Below are 25,577 nucleotides of genomic sequence, written 5' to 3' on the forward strand. Positions count from 1 at the left end.
AAAGAGCTTAAAGGGCTTCTATGTTTTTCTTTGAGTTTTGAAAGTTGAGATTTTTCAACAACGTCAGTGTTATTTTTTAATGTTTACTTGCGTTCATCTTGTGCTTAATCTTTACTTGTTTTTATTTCTTTAAATTTATGCTCTCAATTGATGTAAATTGTGTTTTTCCTATTTTGAGAGATTAAGGTATAACTAGTCGATCAAAACTTGAAGATAGCCGCCTATCACAAAAAAAGTTTTAAAAAAAGAAGCTTTCTGGGTGCAACCGCCTAGCGGGCTGTGTGTATGTATGCGTAGCTAAGATTGCTTCCTTCTTCCACGAACGCTACTTGGTTGTCTTCGCGTGTAAAGCTGTTTTTGCCCAAAAAAATTGTATCTTTAAAGATCTTGCAAAAAAAAAGATTATCTTTAAAGGAGGTTATCTTGCAAGATCTTGCAAGAATCTTGCAAGATCTTTTAAAGAGATGCATCCTCTTTAAAAGAATCTTGCAAGATTCTTGCAAGATCTTGCAAGATAACCTCCCTTGATCGACTAGGGTAAGGAGGCGTTACTGAAAACTGTAGTTGAATGGAACTTTATGAATATGATTACATTTGACGCAATCAACTTATTTACAATTATTATTTTGATGTAGATTCAATGGTATGGGAAGTGTAGTGGAGACTATGCGTAACCTCTGTACATCACGTGTAAATATATATTATGATTATGAGTACAGACTAGTAAGGACAACATCGTACTTAGCTTAATGTTAACATATCGCCAGTGGAGACCATGAGCGATTAGAATTCAGGTTGATTATTTCACGTCTTTTTTATCAGTAAACTCCTACTCATACAAGGAATTTTGTCGAGTTGTTGAGAGAAAACAAGTGGAAAGGGAGAGGTGTGTTTTGGTTTGAAAACAAACATAATCTGAATTAATCCAGCCTCGCCAGTTCATTGCTCAAGTTGCTTGCCTGGTCAGCACGTACAAGGGAAAAAGCTCAACAAATTTTACAAGTTAAATTTTGCTCGAGATTGTTTTTAGGAACGAGCAGTGTAGAAATATGAGCGAACTGTCATGAGTGCAATATTTTAAAATACATGTGGGGAAAGTTGGTCCGAGATACGATATAGCTTCTGCCCTACCACGTTGTTTTGTTGTGAATCTGGTGTCATACTCGTAGTCTGCTATTGATGACATTTTGTTCCCCCATGTGCCTCATTATGGCGAACATACGTTTGCTCTAACCGGTTATGAAATCTGTTGTACTTCCGTTTTAACTTGCTAAGGCGGTCGTTCCCACCCCCTAACTTATTACTTCGCCCCCGGTGAGTTTTTATGGAGGACATCATACTACTTTCCTTTAAAAAAGATGTTCGCAAATTTTGTTCCCTCTGTACAGGCAGCAGCAAAAGGAGAGGTCTTAAAGACATCGGAATTGTCCTGCAAACCAGTCAACACGTTGCATAACGAACTCTTTCCTGATCCCGTTTTCCCGATCAGTAGAATTTTTTTTCGTCCATTCTTTCGAATATCTTCAACAAGGTAGTTCGCAGCTCCAGATTCCATCTTGTATTTTGGTCTTACTTCAACTAAAATTGGGTTCATAAGTATGCTTCATTTTATTCAAATTAAAAGTAGTTTTTATTTAAAATATCGAAATTGATGTATCAAAAAATAGCCGAATAGAATTAAAATTAATTAAATGATCGCTATTTTTTTGTCAAGCATTTATAAAAAGCTGCGCTCATGAATTTGTAAAAACCCTGTTTTTGATTTGCCTGAAAACGAAACAAGTCTTCCGGCAACCAAGTGAGATTAAGCCCAATTGAGCGGGATTGACTGAAATCGGGGCTACGAATTGGTTCTAAAGGTCAAACCTCGCACCTACACGGGTTTATGAAATGGCAATGGCCCAATATTCAATGTAGAGATGAGATTACCGGTAATTTCACCTCGTCCAAATGAAACTTTATTTTATGCTTTCGCTGACATTAAAAAATTTCCAAAATTTATTACACACACGGTGCTCAAATTTGAGTCAAAACCTTTATTCGTTTTTTGAGTTGATGTGCTGAAAGTTTTTTTTCAACAGTAGTGGAAGAGGTGAAAATTGAAAAAAAAAAATTTTTAAAGCCTTTATTTTTTAATAAAAATTGATAGTTTATCGGTCAAAATAACTCTGAATTCTAGTAGCCACCCATTTGGATCTTATAACATTTTGAATTTGAAATTTAGATTTGGAAACAAACCCTGTTTTTTCTTTCATCAAGTATTTTGGATTTCAATAGTAAAACTTTCTGATCACTTATCCAGTGGCGCAATAGGGTTCGTCTTCGTTAATTAACGTTTTACTCATCACATTGTTTGCATACTTTCACAAACTTAAAGAGCAAGTTAATATCTTAACAAAATGAAATGTTTGTTTCCACGGAAATTTTGGACAACAATTACTTCGGAAAAATAAAATAATTAAACAAAATTTATGATGCTAAGTTGGATACGCTGGAAAAACTGGATAAACTATCAAAAAGACTTTGTTTTGTTATTTTTATGTCGCTTTTTGGAAGGCCTTATGCGCTGTACAATTAAACAAGTATATCGGTTTTTAGTTTTCTTTTAGTTATCTGTAATTTTGTGGCTGTATCTTCCTGGATTCCAGAGACAAGCCTTTGAATATGGTCCAAAATGTAAGTGGATTCCACTTACAAAACTTCGGTGGACTTGGCGTATAAATACATTTAACGTAAAACTTGTATCCAAATTTGTTTTTGTCTTGGCTTCCGCAACAAGTGAATATAGCTAGTTGTTCCGCAAAATGTACATGGATTCCGCAATTTTGTTTAATACTGAACTAAACCAGTTCTTGCATATGAACAATTAAAAACTAGAGCTGGAATTACTATCTAGCAATGCGGAAATCAAAAGCAAATATTCAACCATTGTCAGTGGAATCCACGATCAAATTTCAAATCATGGGTTAACTAAATTGGCGGACGTCACCTTTTAATATTTGGGAAACTTCCCAGCGAGCAAAACTTTGGGTTGGATTTGGAAACAAGCGCCATTGAGATCGAAAATGGGTGTAAGTTGGCAGGAATGGAGATCGAAATTGGGGGTTTGACATATGTAACTGGAGTTCGCAAAAAATTTGATGTTTCCAATTAAAACTTGTGGATTTTGTTTACAGTTGCGGATTCCGCAACAGCCCAATTTTTTTTATACACATGTCTTATCATTTGCTTGTGGATTCCACAAACTGATCCGAATTCCGCAAACACTGTTGCGGATTCCACAAAATTTTTATTTTTCGAAATAATGAATAATGTTGAGCGGTACAGTGTTTAAACTATTTGTTTGTGGAATCCAAAACCGCAGAGAAGATTTAGAAAAAATAAAATTGTTTTGGATTCCATGACAAACTTGCTTTTGGCCTGCTGCAGAATCCTTTTACAATTCAAAAACTGCACAGTTTCGATTCGTAATGTTATGTTGATTATCAGAAATCCTCTTGGATTAAACAGTTCTAGTTTTATCCAGCTGGTTCTAATTATTTGCTTCAATAGAAATTTTTTATTTATATAAAACTTTCAGAAAAATTAAAGATTCTTTATTCGATATTAATTTTACCTAAATAACAGCTTATATGATCTTTGATTTGAACTGAAAAACTTCTAACCTTCATCGGAAGTTGGCTCAACTGTTTCTGTTTGTATTTTTGCCGAACTGGTAAACTGTTTCGAGGTCGTCATGTTGATTGCTGAAATTAAAACAATTCGTTAGATGTCTAGGCGGAATTAACTCGCGTTTGTCAATTTATTCTGTTTCCTGCTTTCAAAGAAGGGCTAGTGTCAGTGGCGTGCCAAGGGGGAGGGGCGAAGGAAACGAGGGAGCTGGCGACCCCCCTCCTCAATTCTGGTAGCCATTTTTGGTAACCTCCTTTGGTATAACTTTACGACAATCATTTTTGGCTAACTGACCGCAGAAACTTTCTAAAGAGGACTTCGGCGCCAATATAACAAAACTTGAGGGGGAGAGCACGCCGAAAAAAAAACGCAATTTTTTGGTCAAAAATTTTCCAAAAAATGCCTAGAAACGCCTGTTGGCCTGTTTTTAAAAAACGCGTCTAATGGCCTGTTTTTTTCAAACATTTGCCACCGCGCAGAATTTTTTTGACCAAATAGGCTCCTTAATTTTTTCTGAGAGCTCAGGAAATCAAATCGGTCGACCTAACAAAAAGATTCGAAAAGCGGCCTCCCTCTAGAAAAATTTCTCCGCATGCCCGTGGCTAGAGTTATTTGTAATCGGTAAAGATTGACGGAGTTTTTTAAATTATTTTCTGAAATGAACTAATGCCTTGAGCTCCATAAACAATACTTTTTTATATCGACTAATTTTAAAGAGATTGAAATTAGGCTTGTGAGATATAACTATTGCGCGCAAAATTTCATATTCTTTCATTGTCCAGCGTAGGCTTATTCGATTCGTTTTTTCCAGTTTCTCCACTTCAGCACTAGGTTGTCTTTCTATCCAAAGTGGCATCCGTACAAAAAAAGTACTTATCATACAATTCGATCATGTGTGACCAGATATTTTTCCTTACAAAACCCTTTAAATTTATTTGAGGTAAATTTGAATGAAGTTGTTACCATTTCTTGCTAAATGAGAGTACTTTCAATTGTCAGTTAATGCGTTTACTTTGCTTGGCAAAAATGCTTATATTACAATTTTCTTGTATGAAAAATGCAAGAAACTTTTTTTTCATACCAAACTTCCCACATTAAGGAAACAAATTTTATTGCTTATTTTAGTGGCTAAACCATTTTTATAATCAGTAAAAAAAAATTTAACAAACAAAAACTTTCATTTTTTGTCCAGACACAATGTTTTTACACAGAAGAACCAAAAATCTCAATGAATGTTTTTTTGTGATTTTTATTTTTCGATTTTAGATGATAGCAGAATAATATATCTGATTGAAATGCAGGCCACGATTTTCAAACACAGAGTTTTTTGAAATATATGTCTCACAGCCCGATTCAAAAACCCGCATTTTTTGCTTGATTAGTATGAGAAATTAAAAAACTGAATTTACTTTTCATGTCTCAATACGCAATTTAATCTACAATTGGTTTTCTCATTTGAGAATATTTTTGGCTGCAGTGATTCAGTGCAGACACTAACATATAAAGCGAAACATATAAAGCAAAAAAATGATTTCAACCATCGAAAAATTGCATGGTGGAACCTGATCTAAACTACATTTTATGATTGGATAAATTAAATGTTTTACCAATGTAAAGTATTTAATATTAACCAATCATGATCCATCTAACTAACAACCCACTTATTTGTAAGTGCTGAAGTTACTTGTAATTTCAGCACCAGAGAGATTTGAATTTAACTTAGAAATTAGTTGGACTCTCCCGAGCACTTCAGCAGCCGCAATAAACCAGTATACCCTAGATCTATTGAGCCTAGCAGAGACTAGTTAAACAACCTGAGACTAGATAGTATAAGAGTAAGATTAGGATCGGTATTAGACTAAGAAGTTGCACGAATCTATCCGGCCGAAAATAAGATAGCGTGACGAGCAGACGGTGTACCCTATCCGAAATTACTCTATGAGTTATACATACCAGTCCTAACTCATCTGGTGCGACCATAAGTCTCGAACAAGACCTTACTAGATTAGAATTAACCAAAATAGATTAGAAATTAGACAAAAACATTTACAAAATGTTATACGACAATAATTTAATTGAAATGTCTCTCCGACTCAATAGATCAGAGCCAATATTCCGAACCATAACAGAACTACCCGGAATTGGAAGAAGACCTCGAACCAAAGACGACATACGACAAAGTAGAAACTTGCCGTATAGTTATATGATAGTTCGGCAAAAGCCAGAACAAACTTTTATATTTCGAATACTACTTGCAATGAATTTAGATTTCCATTTGCAAACATAAAACCTTGAAGTTACTCTTCAAAATCATTTCAGGCGCTAAACAAAATTAATATTATACAATAACGATTGATAAAAAGATCTAAGATCGTTCTCCTAAAACTCTGCAGTATTATACAAAACATGTTTGAAAAATATTTATTGGAAAATAAAAATAAAAATTAGTAGCATGACAATAAATGGTTACTAATCATAAATCATCCTGTTGTTCCAGCTTCATCATCTAAAACATAACAGCAATCATCAACTCACTAACATCATAAAACACTAAATCTTTCCTTTACACAAATTTAAAAATTTATTAAAACTTAAAGTCACTTAATTTAAAATCAGATCATCAAGGCTTATCCTTGGATCTTAAATCATTTTCTACTTAATTAAATTTCAAATTTGATCAACAAGGCTTATCCTTGGATCAAACAGAACAACTTTGTTCTCCCCCACCCACTTAATTAGTGTCTAACGACCTCAAACGTCGATTCACTATCCAACCCTTTCTAAAGACCTAAGACTAATAGAAATTTTTAAACAAAACTAATCATTCAAATTAGGATAAATAGTGAAGAACTTCGGTTATTCATCCTTCACTTGACCCCCCCTCTTACCAGACCCAGGATAAATCTTAGACTTAGTAAGTTTAAAATAGTATCTAACGAACTACTCGCGTTCTAATTATACCTGAACCTTGTGGATCGATTTACTATTCTCCAACCCTTGAACACAATCACTACCCCTAAGTAAGATTAAGTAAGTTAACACCTTAACTTATACTAGCCACGAGAAAGTAAAAAATCATTCTTCGGAATCGATATACTTTTCTCTCCAACCCTGAACAAACAGACCCAGGTTAAGCTAACCAAAAAATCGTAAGAAATAACAGTTTAGGAAAATAGAAATCATTTAACAACCCTTTGCATCCGTCATTCTAAACCTTATGTCATTTAAAAACCTAGGAAATAAACAAACAATCGTTTTACACAATTGTGAAATAGATAACAAAAAATACGACCTTGTAATCACACCTCATACACAAACAGTTGGATACATTCGCACAAAACGACAAACACTAAAGAGGAAAATAATAACTAAACAAAGACAAATAACACGAAAAAGATTTTCAAAAAATCGAAACGCATTTTCAGAATCAGAAACCAACAGTTTAGACGAACTTTACAAACTAAAAGAATCAATAGATAAAAATTACCCACTTCACGATCAATTATATTTTTCTGACTCAGAAACAACTTCAAATTCATCAAAAAGAGGAAAAAGAAGAATAAAAAAGCAGTATAAACACAAACCAGTACATTTATACAATTGGAATCAACCAATTCGACACATTAATAATTACATATTAACAGTCATCGAACGAAAAAATGAGCTCAACGCACACTCCAGGTGAAGAAAGTCCAGATGATGATGAAATCTTTCCTTTTATAGTAGACGCAGATACTGATAGAGGACAACACATATTTTGTCAAAATTTACTCGTAAATTTATTTGAACCCGGAATCAGTCCATGTAAAACAGAGTTCCCCGATGTAAAAATCAAAAGACAAATCATAGATCACTATCTAAAAGATATATGCAACATAACACAACAGTATGGAATCTACTCCATAGAATTTACCTCACCAAACCATAATAATAGAAAATATACAATTCAAACAGACGACCTTGATTTAGAATTTTCAAAAGTTTTTTCAGAATATATAAAAAGCATCCAATATCATAACTCACAAAGAGCAAACTCCATATTCACCAATGAAGTTTTCGCAATAATATATAGCTATATTTCGATATTAGAAAATGAACTCCCATTAACAAATGTCTCACCGACAGAAACATCTAAACATTTAAGAGTACGACATGAAATCACACTACTCTCTAGTTATTTAAACATCATTAAAGAAAATTTCACGAAAGACGACGTTTCACAACATACAAAACACGATCTACAAAAAATTTTGGCATGGTTCATAATAGATTATTTCACACACAATATTGATTTAATTGCACAAGCAAGAAAAAATTTTAGACCCCAAAATTCGAACGATGATACCGCTATCACAGAACAATCAGATTATGTTTGGGACCCCGAATGGTCTCATCCCGCATTTATAAGCTTTCCACAATCAATCTCAAGTCAAGCAATAGGTACAATATCTTACATAAGAGATTATGTAAGAGTAATACCATTAACAACTGATGCAACACCATTAAACTATAATACATTTTTACCCGATACACAAAATAATAGTTTAAACTCTACAGTCATACACAACGAAAACCTCAATGGAACTAGGAATCTTACTCAACAAGATATACAGACACCATCACACTTCATAAATGAAGAAATTGTACACACAACAACTACACAACAAAGTATTTCACCAATACGCCCGAATTTAACAACACCAAGAAATACAAATCTTTCACAAACACAAGTAACCTTACAATCAACCGTTAAACCTTCGGTTGCTCCAAAATATTCACATATGGATTACCAAACATATAGACCCATGACAATACCATCAAAAACACGCAAAACATTCACTAGAAACAACTTTGCAGACCATAATTATAATTATACACATCCGTCAAAAACAAATTATCAACCACAAAGAAATTTTAATCAATATACAAAACCTCGAAACTGGGATAACCCAACGGCCCAATATAATTCCAAAAATTTTCAACCAAATCCTCCACAGGATCGCAGTGAAAATTACCCATTTTTTCAACAAAATAAAAATAAAAAACAAACATCTTATCAAATGGATTATTTATCCTCAGATGATGATTTTTTACAACCAGACATATTTGCACCATATACTCAAGAATATCGTAGACAAGGAATACAGAAAACACGTACAAATCATAGAAATTTTTCTCCACAACCAATAGATGCACAACATCAACAACCAATTCAACAACAAAATCTAATTAATACACAATCTTTTCAACCAATTCAACAACAAAATCCAATGACTGCACACTCGTATCAACCATCACAAATGCAAAATGAAATACCACTCCCATATTATCTCCAACAACATGAAATAACAAGAAACCAACTTTCAAATTTTTCTCAAATGCCAAAGCAGCAGAATCATTACAAATGACAATGAATCCATACCTTATGGGTGGATCATCAATAACATCAAACAAACCTTTAATGGTTTTCACAGGAACAAACCCTGAATACTCTGTAGAAGATTATTTAAATGAAGTAACAGCAAACCTGATTTTAAATATTGGACCTGAACCAATTAATACGCCACTACATCAAAATTGGATACATCGACGCACAGCGTTAATACAAACAACCTTAGATGGCGCAGCCCAAAAATGGTTTTCAGTACTACCTCTAGAAATAAAATCAAACTGGAAAAGGTTTACACAAGAATTTTCAAAAATGTTTGACTCCGAAAGAAACAAACAACAACAAAGAGTTTTATGTAATGAAATTCGCAGATTACCAAACGAAACCATCAAGCAAATAGCAGTACGAATCGAAACACTAGTTCGAAAAGCATATTCATTAAATACACATGACTATAAAAACACAAAGATGACAGAAATCTTAATGATGACCTTAACACCACAATTAAGGAAAATAGCAATAAAAAAGAGAGCATCCCATCCTTCTTCAATTCGAGAACCCGATTTAGATTTTCGAAAACTAGTAGACAAATTAGAACAAGCAGAAATCACGATGAAACTAGAAGAAACGGAAAATCTGAAATTACAATACGTTAATAGAATTGAAACGACTCCCACTAATATTAATAATATACAGGAATCAGAGACAGACCTCGTTGAAAAAATCACTGAAATACTCAATATTTACGAAAAGAACCCAAACTTTAAAGGCAAACCATCTTTCAAAAAATGGTGTAATTATTGCCGACGATACGGACATAGTATTTCCGAATGTAGACAAAAACAGCAAGATAATCAAAATAAACCTCAAAAATATAAAGAACCAAATAAATCATTCTATCAATACATGAAAAAAGATCAAAATCTACCGAACAAAACAGTCCACAGCAACAACAGTTCAGGAAAACCACTCCCGAACAATACAAATTATACAAGAAATCAATCACCATATAACTCAAGTTATAGAGGAAGATCACCAGAACGAAGAAACACGTATAATTCATCACAAAATCACTACAATAGACCAAATAGTCGAAATAACTACTCCAGATCAAATTCAAATACACAACGATTTGTTTCTAGATCTAATTCCCAATCAAGAAATAACTACTATCCAAACAACCAATCACGAAATTCATCATACAATAGGAATAGAAACTACTCCTATAATCGAAATAGAAGTTATTCAAACAACCGAAACCAGAATTACCCGAACAGTCAATCAAGGAATAACTCATATAATAGATCGAACTATAACAGGCCAAACAATAATTACCAAAACAGATCGCGAAATAATTCACAAAATCGACACCCAAGTTATAATAATCGTTATAGAAATTATTCCCAATCACCACACCGGAATAATAATAACTATAATAATTCTAATAATCGCCACAGAAGTAGTACACCTAAACATCAAAGACAAATCAATCAAGTACAGTCTAACCCAGAAACAACATCAGACCCTCCAGGTATTGATGACAGAGTAACTGATACGTTACAACTCAATCAAATAAACTGTACATCATCAGATTCAGAAAGTGATACTGAAAACACTCTTTCTATCAATATGATAAAAGTCGAAAATGACTATGAATCTGTCATATATGAACAACCCTTTCCATCACACATATATGAAAATCAATCAGAATTTCTTCAAAATTATTACACTACACCCATAAATTCCACACCAACGACACAAGAAACAAACGAGATTAACACTACAGATCAAACCAATAATAATACCAAAACAAAATGCTTGAATACAAACCACATTTATCAAAATATACAAAAAGAACAACCCAAAGAAAAAATTTGGACAATACCATTTCTCTTAGAAAGCCCAAGAAATAAAGAATTTCAACCACCAGACCTTGAAATAGATTTTTTAATTGATTCAGGAGCAGAATCAAACATAATAAACATCCCCACATGGAATGAAATAAAAACTTTACACCCAAAGCTAACACCTCTTGAAACCTCCAGTAAGTTAGCAACAGCACAAGGATCAACATTGATGAACTACGGAAAAATCCAATTATTTCTCCTCCCCACCAGAACAATGGAACAAAGCAAAATTTTAAATAAGCCATTTAAACAAATATTCCATATCACTGACATTAAATATAATATCATTGGAATACCATTTATTTCGAAGTACATACCAACAATTAACATACTAAATAGTAAAATATTAATCAAAGATAAATATACAAAAACAAAAGAAACATCCTTAACATTTTTTCAAAGATTAAATAAACAACCACCATTCTTTTCAAAATTCTACCCGATATTTAACCAACAAAGAAAACACCTAAAACCACTATCAGGAAATATCTATAATTTTTCAATCAAACAAGTTCACCAATATGATAAAGAACAAAACAAACAAAAATTTTATATGTCAGAATTTGAATTCAAACCTATTCACAAATTTTTCAAAATCACAATTTCATCCATAAAATATTTGAAAAATTCGAATTCAGATATCATTTCCTTACATGTCTATAACAACACACCTTATCAAGTAACATTACCTTTAGGACTTTTAGGATATTGTGAAACCAACGCTACAATATCACCAATACACGAAAAAGCCTATCGCGTAAATAATATACTCCAATTACTAGATATTTGCCAATCTACAATTCTTAATGAAGAATTATCTATAAATAATATAATAAGTAACGAAAACAGAAATACGGATTATTTCACAAAAACTCCATATTTCAAACCTACATTCAACATAAGTAACTACACAGAGGACCAACAGAAATTTTTAACAATGTTTAATTTCCAACATTCACAAATAACACAAGACGAATTCGAAAAGTTAGCCAAACAGCTAATTAAATATTCATCAGTCTATGCAACATCAAAATTTGATGTTGGAAAAATCAGTTCATCACTACATCTCCCGTTAAAACCAGACGCAGTTTTCAAAAAACAGAGAGCAAGTAAAGTACCAATTCACTTACATGATAAAGTAAACAGATTACTCGACATTTTAGAACAATACAACATTATATCACCAGTAAACAAAGAAGAACAACCAAAAGGCAACACATTTATCAACCCCGTTATCATTCTAGCTAAAGGAGAATCATTAAAAATCGTTCTCGATGCTAGATACCTCAATTCACTTATAGATGAATCAAAATGTAATTGGCCCATTGAACCAATACAAGTTATTTTAACAAAAATAAACGGCAAATACTTTACAACCGCCGATATGAATAGTGCATACAATCAAATGCCACTAGATGAACAATCACGACGTTTAACACAATTTGTTATCGGAAACCAACAATATGAATTCAACCGCTTATTCTATGGAATATCCATAGGACCAGCAGCATTTTCAGCTTTTATGAGCAAAATTTTTAGACCACTAATACTCAATAAAAACGCAATCACCTATTTAGACGATGTTTTTATGCAATCACAAACAAAAGACGAGATGTTCAATGTTTTAGAAAAATATCACCAAATACTTCAGAACGAAAATCTGAAGGCCGCCCCCGATAAATCACACTTCTTTTTGACAAGAGTTAAATTCTTAGGACATAATATAGAAAGAAAAACAATCACTCCATTGAAATCACGCATTGACGCTATTCAAAAACTTCAACCACCAACAAATAAAAAGAAAATCCAAGAATTTCTTGGAATGTTAAACTTTTTAAGTAAATATGTTTATAAAATGCAATTATATCTACGACCATTTTATAACATCCTTAGACAACAAAATAACTTTGAATGGAACATAGAACATCAAACACGATTTGAAGAAATAAAGAAACTTTTAACTGAACAAATTTCAAACACAATTCCAGATTCAAATCAACCATTTTATGCAATGTGCGATGCTTCGAACTTTGGCATCGGTGCAGCACTATTACAATCACATAATGGTACAAATAAAATGAACCTCATATCAGCAAATTCTCGATTATTCACTCAAGCAGAGCTACGACTCTCAACTCTAATGAGAGAATGTACAGCCATAATATATACACTGACAGAATATGAATTTCTGATACTTGGATCAAAACATCCCACAGTTCTATTCACAGACCATAAACCAATCATCTTTCTTTTTACACAAAAATCTAACCCAAACCACCGAGTTTACAGATTTCAACTAATTTTAATGAAATTTCCAAACTTACATATAGTTTGGACTGCAGGAAAAAATCTTGCATTACCAGACACCTTAAGTCGAAATACACCACCTGAATTACTTACACGAAAAACAACAGTTGAAATACCCAAAAACATAAAATTCTACCTTGCAGAAAACGAAACATCACCCCGATTGGAATGCAAATATGCAGTAAAAACTGATATTGAACAATCAAAAATAAATAATTTACAACATTTCCCACTTTATTTAGATTGTCAAAATAATCATTATGAAGTTGATTTACTTGGAACATCAACTTTCAAACCAATCCCATATTCTCAATGGATAAAAAATAACACCCAACAAAAACGAACAAAACAACACCCGCCTAAGAAAGACCATTTTCCACTAATTGAAAAAGAAGATTTAACTGATAAAATAAATTTATCAGGACCACAAACAAATGATTCAAAATACACAATAAATCAAGTTTTTGACCTTCACGACCCACTTGATACAATACCCTTATCTAAATTAGAAATCGAAAACATTTTTCTCCCCCCAACAGAAATAATTACAATTTCAACACTGAAACAATATCAAAACCTTGACCCAGTAATTCGACAACTGAAATCATGGCACAAATATAAAACTAAACCTATCAAAGCAGATTCAACCATTCTAGGAAACAAAACACTCCTCCGATACTTTCGCAAATTCAACAACACAACAATTAACGAAAATACAGACCTTTTAGAGTATAACCTGAATGAATCTACAGTTCCATGTCTCCCTTTAAGTATGATTCTTATAGCTTTTAATATTTCACATACACAAAATATTAAAGGACACTCTGGATCAGAAAAAACATATTCAAATTTTATACAAAATTTTTACTTCCTAAATGCACCAATTTGGATAAAAGTACTATGCAACGATTGTATAGTATGTCAACTAAATAAACCTTACCCAAATCAAAAACAAATAGCACAAAAACAAGATTTTAAAGGACAAAGTTTGTACTTTAACCATCGTATCTCATTTGATACCAAAGGACCAATTTCACCCTCATCAGAAGGAAACTCCTACATTATGGTAATTGTTGACGCATTTACACATTATGTAGCACTTAACCCAGTACCACATTGTAACGCTTATTACGCTTACACAACACTCTATGAACACTGGATAGCAAAATTCGGACTACCAGAAATTTTAGTTACAGACAACGGTACAGAATTCATAAATAATGAAATTATCACACTATGTCATTTATATAACATTAAACACAAACCACGTACATCTCATGCACCTTGGACAAACGGCTTAGTCGAAGGTATGAACCGTTCATTACAAGAATATCTTAGATGTATCATCAACGGAAATGATACAAAATATACCGAATGGTCAGCAGATGTAAAATTATTTCCCTTAGCATATAATTCACAAATTACGACAACTTTAGGAATGTCACCATACGAAATGGTTTTTAACCAAAAGCCACGCAAACCAATAATGTTTACAGCAAATTCTCATAAAAACACACAAGGTTATTGTCAACCAAATAAAAACTCAATTTGTTATAACCTACCTTTACATACACACGATGAAGATCATTTTCATCACCCACAAATTCTTAAACTAGCCTCCGGTACACACACCGAATGGATTCTAAATAGAGATAAAAAACACAATGAAATTTATCAAAAAATAACAAAAAAGTTATTACAAAGACAAAACATTAATGAACAAATCAATTCACGTTTTACACCAGCCTCCGAATTAAAAATTGGAACATTTGTTTTAATACCTAATTTTAAAACTCAAAAAGGAATTTCTAAAAAATTACAACCCCTTCGAAAAGGACCATACCAAATAATTGCAAAACCCACTGATGTCACATATAAAATTACCGACTCAAACAAAAAAGAAATCGTTCAACATCGAAACAACCTATTACCTTATTACCCAAAAGAATACGCACTCCGCGAATTAACTCAATTATATTCTTTCACAGGATTAAAAATCATTCAAAATGAACCACATCTGAAAAACACAGAACAAAATGATAACCCCACCGAAAATCAAAACACAAAACCAATCGCCACCAAAAACAATACACAAAACCATAAAGAATACCCAAAACAAAGAAAAAATAGAAAAATGACCGAACAAATAATACCCCAAGAACAAATCGACAAATCAGAAAATAGAAAAACAACAAGACTCCGAAATCAACCACGTAAAAACTATAAAATATTCATCCCCCAATCTAAAATTTTAAAGAAAGTAGAATTTCAAAAGTAATTTTAACATTATACTTCACAATCTTGAAAACCTCCGAAACATTTTCCATTTCCATTTTTCAAAATAACATGCTGACAAGTACGCAATAATTCTAGTTCAAAATAGACCAATAGGATTCATCCAATCCGTCACTTTCTCTAACTCAAACTAAGACCAATTAGACGAATCATATAGAACTCCAGGCACATCTATAACTATAACTTTACGACCTCCAGGTCAAAAATAAGCAAACCACTCCAACTTGACAACTAAAATAAATATCACCATAATACCGTACCCCTCCCTTATCTAATAACCCAAAGATCAACAATATTTCCCCAACTCAGACCACGAATACCCCCAAAGCAAATTTGTTAACTTAGCCTAAAGTAACAAAATGAACATTTTAATTAGCCTAAAGTATAAAAATCTCACCATACCCCGGATCATTTGACAAACAAAAATAAAGAAAAAGACGACCTCCCAGTCACCATGAAAATTGCCCCCAACAATTTTATACAAAACTCAACCCACTTGTCAAAAAACTAATAAATAATCCGACCACACTAGAAAATCGCCTCAAACAGCAAAAAATATTCGACCAAGAGATCATTTCTTAAATGCTCTTCTCTCAATCAGTTACTCAAATACTCATAAATCTTAAACATTTTTTTACAATACTTGAAACCTTTATAATATTTCTTTTTGATATACTTGAATCTTTTCTAATAATCCTAATCATTTTTTGTAACATTTTTTTAATTTTCTACACTATACTCGAACTATTCCTCCAACTTTCCAAAACCCTTGATTATATCCACAGGTACGATTTATACAACTTGTCTAAATGATACGAACAATTTTCAGTAGAACTGATATTTTTTTATTGTTTGTAATTTTCATAACATTTTTATCATCCCTCATTTTGACAATATGTAAATGTATAAAGAAAGCAATCTTCACATTTGCCCTAGCAACAATCCTTCTAATTCTTTTTTTGGAAGAATATTATAATAAACATAAACCTTCCCACTAAAGTAACAATTCAAAAATCCATCAAAAATTGCTACCCAACAGTCACAGAATCAGTCTTCACCGACATCATCCCAAGATAACCAAACACCACCTTCAATTACTCAAAATCCTCAAACATCTACACGAATTTCTTTTCAAGACAATCCATACACTTTTGAAGAACGACATGCTCGTTTATCAGAACCACTAGAACCAGTTCAACGACAAGCACCTTTAAGCGAACCAACATATAACCTATACCCAACACTACCACAAGAACTAAATAGAATAAGAAATTCTAGTCAAAACCAAAATACAGTCGAAATAAATAGACAAATTATACATCCTCGACGAAACAGAAATTTTCAAACTCCCCGAGTTCATTTTGATATACCTCAATCCCCATCACAAAACACTCCAGAAAACCCCATTGGTATATTACCAGAAACCCCTACGCTTCTTTCACAACGTAGCACCTCAAGCCTACCATCAGATTACTTAGGTTCAACACCAACATCTGAACAAATACGTGAAAATCCCTTTAACCCCCCAAACCAGGCATCACGATTTCCATATTGGACTACACATTCATTTACACAAGGTGAACCAAATTTAGTCAATGACCCCATAGATATTTCTACGGATACAACAACATCCTCATCACTACCAGAAACATTATCACTACCATCAACACCATCAATAAGCCAGTTTTCACCACCACCCTTTAACTTAAATTTTCCAAATAATCTCGACGCCAGATATCGAGAACAATCATCAATAAATATTCCTTTAAGACTAGATTGGAATACATTTACAGCACCTCCACCACTATTTGGACAACATCAAGAAAGTAACCGCCTTCATAACTGGGCACTTAATAGACTACAATATCGCCAAGATATTCACAACGATATCCGTGATCACAATATTCAAATACTCCAACAAAACAGTTTACAATTAAAGTTTGAAATAACAGTTAAGTTAAATAATATTACCCAACATCCCTACCCATTAAATCCACCTAACATAACAGCTCAATCACTACCACCACCGTTTATAACTACTGAAGTAATATACAAATACGACAGATATACCAAAAACACAATTGGCTACATTACATTTTATAATCCATACTCAGGATTATCATACACATGTATATTCTAAAATTATTAATTTTTCTCCAACTCCTTTTTCTAGTAATCTCAAATCAAAACATAAACCCTTCTCCTCGTACAGGACCACAAGATTTATTAGTAACACATTACGATTGTGAAGAAAATGAACAAAAAACACTACATAAATATGCAATAAATCAAGTATCACAATGTGAAACAGAACCACAAGCTGTAGAAACCACAGATGTAATAGCAACACTCTATTCAAAAGCCCGAGCAACAACAGTTACAGGTTATAAATTCACAGCAACATTTTCCGAAAAGAAAGTACATTGTTCACAAGTCTCGAACGGAAACAAAAACCGACTTGACCATGAATCATTCTATCAAAGTAATATAGAACGTCTTTTACATCTCAATCCCGACGATTGTAAAAATGAATTACTTAGACTAAACATCACGCGAAATAAAAACTCCCAAAGAAAGTTAGTTAATTTTCAAGTTTTTCCAGACTCTGTACATCAATCACAACTTGAAAGACACCAAGGACATATAAAACTAGACGAAAAATACCCGTATAACGGCGCACACGGACGATTAACCTATGACCTACACGATAAACATTGGATACCACACATTGGTATAAATGACCCATCAAACTGCAAAGCAGACACAAAAAATAAAGGATACCAAGAAATAATGTTTTTCGATTGGAAAATACAACTCGAAAAAATACAACTAACACGAGATTTATCAGATAATACAATGATCTATCAAGGAATCCGATTACCTTGTAAAAATGATCAAGGTTATTGCGACCCTACAACGAGAACACAAGCAACAATTGTTTGGTTCCCCGAAGATACATGTACAACATTTCAAGTAGCAAAAATACACGCTCGTATGATAAAATTTCACGAAAAATATTTTATACAATCAATTCCATATGAACAAGTCCATCCATCACGAAAACTAAGTTCTAATTTTAGAAACATAGATAATATAGAAAATAAATTGACACGTTTTCAAATATATCAAGAAACAGAACTTGCATGTAAATACAGGAATCCACTTCACAGAACACAATACTCTGAAATATTAGTTGAATACGAAAAAGGATTCGACATGACCACTGGAAAAATAAAAATCGACCCATATGCCACAGGTCATCCTCTAAACGAAGGAACATCCTATATACCAGTTAATTTTGAAAAAAGCAACGGACAACCTGGTGGACATCTAAAACCCCATGACACCAGAAGCACACGCTTACAAGAATTATCACTAATGAATACTACATATTTCGGTAATATCCACTATGATATTCATTTAGATATGAAACTAGATTATACAATTAGCCGAATTTTTCAAGAAATGTCACTCTCAGAATTAGAAACACTACACCAACTATGCGAATTAGAACGAACACAAATATTACAATCACTTGCACTAGCAGTATTAAAAATACCCTATGCAGGATACTTATTATCTGGAAATAGATCAAATTTTTTAGACTATGAAGGAAACATCTTATGGTTTTATACTTGTACTAAAAAAGTATCACCACTATACGTTTTTGAAGATAAACGATGTTATAAAAGAATCCCTATCTTTTATAAGAATAAAGTACATTTCGTGGATACACTTTCACGAAGAACCTATTTCTGGGATACCGCAGTCCCATGTGGATCAGAAAACAGCCACAATGTAGTACAACTAAACCCTGATGAAAATAAATATTATCTTCTCACTCCATATCCCACATTAATGCAATCACTCAAAAAATTTTCACCAGAAAGCATTCGCGCTATTGCTCGAAACCCAAATATAGACTTACAATCAATAGGAATCTATTCAAAATCAGATATTCAACATCACATTAGAACACAACAATTCCAAGAATTATTAACACAAATGGACACTATACAAAGACAATCAATAGACCAAAATTTACGCAAACTTGCAGAAACCGCAGGATTTGCCGATATCTACACGCAAGACTATAGCGGATATTTTAAAGACATTAAAGATTATATATATCTAAACGGTGAAAAATACCGTCCCCAAGATATATCACCAATTAACATTTTTAGCTTTGTTACACTCAAAAATGAGATCCTCGATTTTCTAGGATGGCCCTACTACATCTTAGAAAAATTGACTATTTTATACGCAATGTTTAATTTTATTGGATTTCTTTTCTCACTCTTAAAAGGAATCTACAACACATGTGCTATACACACACAAGTAAACAGACAAGCAAGCGTAGCACGCATACTCTTTGCAGGATTTTTTGGAATCTTTTCTACATCTATAAACAAAATTCTTTTAGACGCACAAATAAAAGAATATAACACAAAAATAGCAACACGACAAAATACATACGACGAAGAACATAACAATGTAGACATAACGCCAACGGCACCACAATTACCACCCCTACCAAATAACCATCCACTATCCCTAGTCCCACGAAATTTTCGAAACTTAGCCATCACACATAATCCAAATTTTCGACTCACCACATCACAAAGTCCCATTCATTATATAATGACACACCAGTCACAAGATGATAATACTTATGAACAAATTATTGAACAGCCCCATACCACCGCTTTTCAATCTCAAAATAATAATTTTTTTAGCCCACGATGAGCCGCCAACTTGGATCACTACACCGATCAAATTCCCACCCAACCAATCTTACCTCTCCAATCCCAATAATACCACTTTTTGCTTTTCCGCCACCCGATTTTCCATCTAGTAATGTAACATCAGGCATGAATTCCGACACTAATTCACACATCTCAGTTTTATATTCCATCTCACAACTCAATAACCCGAATATTGAAACCCCCGATGAATTTGCCGACTCAGAACCATCCCCATCCAATAATTTCCATAACTCTTCTAATTTTTCTCAACCCCCTTTTCAACCCATATTATCCAATAACCCTGACCCAATCACTCCCACACCCTCTTATGCTTCCCAAGTTACCCCAACCTACTCCTCACACCATTCTGACCAATCATCTCATTCTCCAGACACACCCCGAATCTCCCCAGAGCTAGATAATTTTATTACCCTCCAACAACAACCCTACCACCTTAACACCCCGACCATAAACCAAATCTCCTCCACTACAAATTCATCCAATCCCCCTACACCCTCTTCAAATTATACTGAATCATTAACACCATCATCCACATCCACTATATCTTCACTAAACACTAATAGAGCTTACCGCACTTTTAAAAGAAAATTCCCCAACCATCCTTTCCCAGCAAAACCAGGAACAGCCCGTGAATACATCAACCACCCCCAGCATACTAACACTAAAGAATTTTTAGCTATCACTTTACCCTCATTTCCACAATACACCTTAAACACCCCTCGCGACGCTAACGAAACACGCAACTTTGTAGATGAATACGTTTTAATGCCCACTCTCTCTTGGACCTCATATTATCATTTTACTAACCCTCTTTGCTTACCTTTATCTAACACTCAAATCGATATAGAGCGAAATACGGACATGCTATATCGACTCACTACACCACTAACCGCTAGACAATTTACTTACGTTGGATATAAAAAATCACTAAAAATACACACTGCACCAAGAGCTAATGAATATACACTAGAATACTACGATCACAACATCATCAGAGCTAACCAAGATCAATTCTTAGACGACGATCGCTTCGCTAATCCACAAATCACCGAGAAATTTTTCATCAAGACACCATATGTATTTACACTAAACATCTTCGACCGAAAGTTTGATCACACTATTTCAGAAGCACTAACAAACACACAAGCATACGAAAGTTTTAAAGAACGCTTCCAAATATTTTCACTAACCTTTCATTTCCTTGCACCACACGAAAGAGATTTACACTGCTCACACGATATTATGTTGCGCACTAAACAAACACACACATATACTTATTATCGTTTCATCCAAAATCACTTTGACCTACACACTCCCTCCAGACAACCACACCATCGTTTTCAATTCATTAATTCCAAATACACTTCACCATTTTTCCTAAATTTCACATATTGTATTAAAGACACTAACCTCCATGGTATTCTTCGTAATTATGACCCCATAACCCAAATGTACATTTTCTGCCCCATCACCAAGACCTTCAACGCCGAAGAATCCCGACCCTTCCTTATCCCGCACGAGTTTGTACAACCCATAGAAATCCCAATTTTAGAATTCATCCACAACACTAAATTCAATCACAAATTATATAATCTAATCCAAAACACACCTTATGAGTTTGCAGTAGGCACTGAAGAACTAACCACTATTAAGGCACTTCAATTGCTTTGGCCACTGCTTCAGACTAAAAATATCATCCGCATTCTAGCTAAACTACTAACAACTTCAGAACTAATTCACGACATCTTCCCCCACGGTTTTTTCCCCGACGACTAACAGGTAAGTATGAATTAAACGAATATTACTAACTAATTAAAATATTAAAAAACTCACCATACTTTATTCATGTTTTCTTTAGATTTTTAGCCTTCATCCGACGATCACCTACAAAAACCACAAAAAACAAATAAAGATCGCAAATTTCATCAAACAGATTTCAACAAATTCTATTAATCTCTTACACTTATAAATTTATAAATTTAATAACAATGCAGTAAATTCATTTCTAAAATTCCCCCCACAAGCAGTAAATCTAATTATGATGAAAATTTGTAACTTAAAATTCCCCCATAACTAGCAGTAAATTTCCAAATTCTATGCAGTAAATTAATAAAATGCAATTGCAATACTAACCTTTTGATATTTTCATTCATTCGCACAGAAATTCTATCCACACTCGCACAGCTCGCCCACGAAGAATTGTTTAAAATAATGAATTTCAGTTTCAAGTTTTCACACTCAATAACTCTAACATATAATAACATGTTTCAAACTTTCCTTTAACCCGGTTGGAAAGGAATCATATACTAAACAAAACTAACCAACGCAGCTTACTAAATACCACAAATCATAGAATAACAGCATGACTAAGAAAAAGAAACCAACGGTACCCAAACCGGATTAACCCAGTTTAAAACTGGATAATTTATTCTTTTGAAGACTATTATAAAGTCTAAGAAAGAAATAATAAAACACAAAAAAGTCGAAAGACAAACCCATACCACAAACAATTTGATTTTTGAAAAAAGGACACAACCAACAAAACATAAGAAAAACCACAACAAACCCAACATAAAACGTTGTCACATAACAGGACCCCTCACAAAAACCGCATGAAATCATACTCCCACTCCTGGCCTAACCCACCAGGAAGGACGTCCTGAGCATGCTCTATAGCCGGCCTAACCCACCGCGCTACATCCACGCTTTGTGACCACACCTTTATTTTTAATAAGAGCTACTCAAGTGTGAGTAACTCTTCAAAATAACCGAACTAAAACAAAAAGCTTTTGTGAAAACAACTAACTAAAATCATTATTAAAAAATATTAAACTAATAAAAGTTTTATAAAATGTAAAATCACATGATGCAATATATAGATCAGAATACAACACCAAGGACGAACATCAAAAGACAAGACGACCCCACTACACTCGAGAGAGAATGACCAACTACAATCGATATGCCGCTCACAATCACAACTCAAAGGATTTAGAGTACGACTTGACCTCGCAGAAAAGGACTTCATTGAACTAGACCAATGACCACCTCGATGTTCAAGTATACGTACAGATCCGAGTAACCAGGCATCCCCTCCACGCACAATCTCCACGCCATTTCCAAACTAGATCAGACACAAAAGAAGTTCTCCACGCAGAACAGAAAAACCTGACATAGCAAACCATTCTGAAATCAGATTTGAGTTTGTTGCAAAGACTTAGTCGTTGTCACTAGAAGACACAACGTCTTATGTCTCTAACTCCAGCTTCCTGGAACTCCTTTAACAAAAAGGAAACAGAAGAAATATGATGTTCGCCAAACACCAACGTCCATCATCCATCCTTCGAATTGCAAAAGAACTATTCTAAAAAACTCTGTAAAACCCGGATGGGTGGAACCTGATCTAAACTACATTTTATGATTGGATAAATTAAATGTTTTACCAATGTAAAGTATTTAATATTAACCAATCATGATCCATCTAACTAACAACCCACTTATTTGTAAGTGCTGAAGTTACTTGTAATTTCAGCACCAGAGAGATTTGAATTTAACTTAGAAATTAGTTGGACTCTCCCGAGCACTTCAGCAGCCGCAATAAACCAGTATACCCTAGATCTATTGAGCCTAGCAGAGACTAGTTAAACAACCTGAGACTAGATAGTATAAGAGTAAGATTAGGATCGGTATTAGACTAAGAAGTTGCACGAATCTATCCGGCCGAAAATAAGATAGCGTGACGAGCAGACGGTGTACCCTATCCGAAATTACTCTATGAGTTATACATACCAGTCCTAACTCAATGGCGTACTTTTCCATTTATGGAAAAAAGCTAGTCATACAATCACTTACTAGAAAAAAAGCTTGCACGAACTTGTACGAACCCAAGGCAGCTTTATTTTATCCAAACACCCAAACTCATCTACGAACAACAAAGACGAAAATTTTGCGACAAGGCCGCAAAATGGAGGCATTATATTGGTTGAAATATGATTCAGCTAGATACAGCAATTTGCTTAATTGTGTTCGCTTCATCAAAAATCTGTTAAAAACCAATTTGGTTGGCGGCTGTTGAGATCACATAAAGAATAGTTTTTATGAGTGATGTTTAAGATAAATAGTAGCTGGATTTTTTTAAATTTCTGCTGACTTTGAATTTTTTTATTTTTTCTCGGTTTGTCTCATGGTTTTTTAGGTTCACTTCGTTTCCTTTGTTAGAAGTTCACGATACAAACGAATGAATTCTATTCATAAAACTTTTTGTAAATTTTCATCATTCCTAGCGGAATAAAGAAATTAATTATTGATCTATTTGTCTCTAAGGAGATAGCTTCAGGAAAAAAAAAGTGCTTAAAACCTCAAAAATTGTGATATATTTTGACAATATTCTTTTTGAAATTCGAAAGTTTTCGTATTACGTTTTACATATTTCCGTTTTCCAGACTAAAAGACACGAAATGAGCTCTCAATGTGATTATAAGGCACTTTTTAAAATTAAGTTGGCCCTAATGGGTCTCATTTTGCAAAATTGGGCTGGAAAGGATAGGTTTTTTAGCAAGTCGATTTTTTACAGAACAGTAAATAACTTAAAAAGATACCTTCAAGCGTGGGATGGGCAGGTAGGAAACTTTTGCTCTGCAGCTGAATTCGGCACGAATGATATTTTGCGCTTTATTCGGTATTTGGTGGCATATATGTGTCTTATACCAGGAAGTTCAGCGTCTCTTTATCTTTTAATAATTTATTTAATGGTCTGTTAAATTCCTTAGGCTATATGATTTAGGATGATAAAAAAGCTGTTGCATCAAATTGAAGCTCTTCCGAAAAGCTGGTTAGATAAATGCTAATTTTTTCAAATAGAAATATTTTTCAACCAACACGCGTAAGAGCATTTGTTCAGACCACTTCACGAAAGTTGAATGAGCTAGCGCTTTTGTTGTTTTTCCTGACCATTTTCGACTACCTCTAAGAAAGCTCTAAAAAGTAATATAAAAATGAAGCCTTTCCAGTCTTCCTTCGGAATTTCAGAATTTTTGTATCAGTTTTGAGGAAGACTAGTGTGTTTTTTTAAGTGTAAGCAAACAGAATGATTTTAACTTATGTAGGTCTTGACTTGTTTTTTTTTCAGGAAAATTTCCAAGCTCAAATTAGATATTTCATGCTTTGATTTATAATTTGTTCTCAAGCTGTTTCTTAAATGAAGGCAAAATTTATTATTGAAAAGCAAAATAGAAAAGGACG

At 33.5% G+C, this 25,577-nt stretch overlaps 1 long non-coding RNA gene across 1 annotated transcript in view; it reads right to left on the reverse strand.

Annotated features, from left to right (window-relative positions):
* Positions 1 to 1,097: 1,097 nt before the first annotated feature.
* The window catches only part of LOC134842359 (uncharacterized), a 64,210-nt gene continuing 39,730 nt past the window's right edge, over positions 1,098 to 25,577 (reverse strand). The window contains exons 2-3 of the long non-coding RNA XR_010162493.1: positions 3,666 to 3,746; positions 1,098 to 1,578 (exon numbers count right to left, since the gene is read on the reverse strand). This is a non-coding gene — a long non-coding RNA (uncharacterized LOC134842359). The remainder of the gene's footprint in view (positions 1,579 to 3,665; positions 3,747 to 25,577) is intronic.

The sequence above is a fragment of the Symsagittifera roscoffensis genome, chromosome 3 (genome assembly GCF_963678635.1).
Source record: "Symsagittifera roscoffensis chromosome 3, txSymRosc1.1, whole genome shotgun sequence".
NCBI lineage: Eukaryota > Metazoa > Xenacoelomorpha > Acoela > Convolutidae > Symsagittifera > Symsagittifera roscoffensis.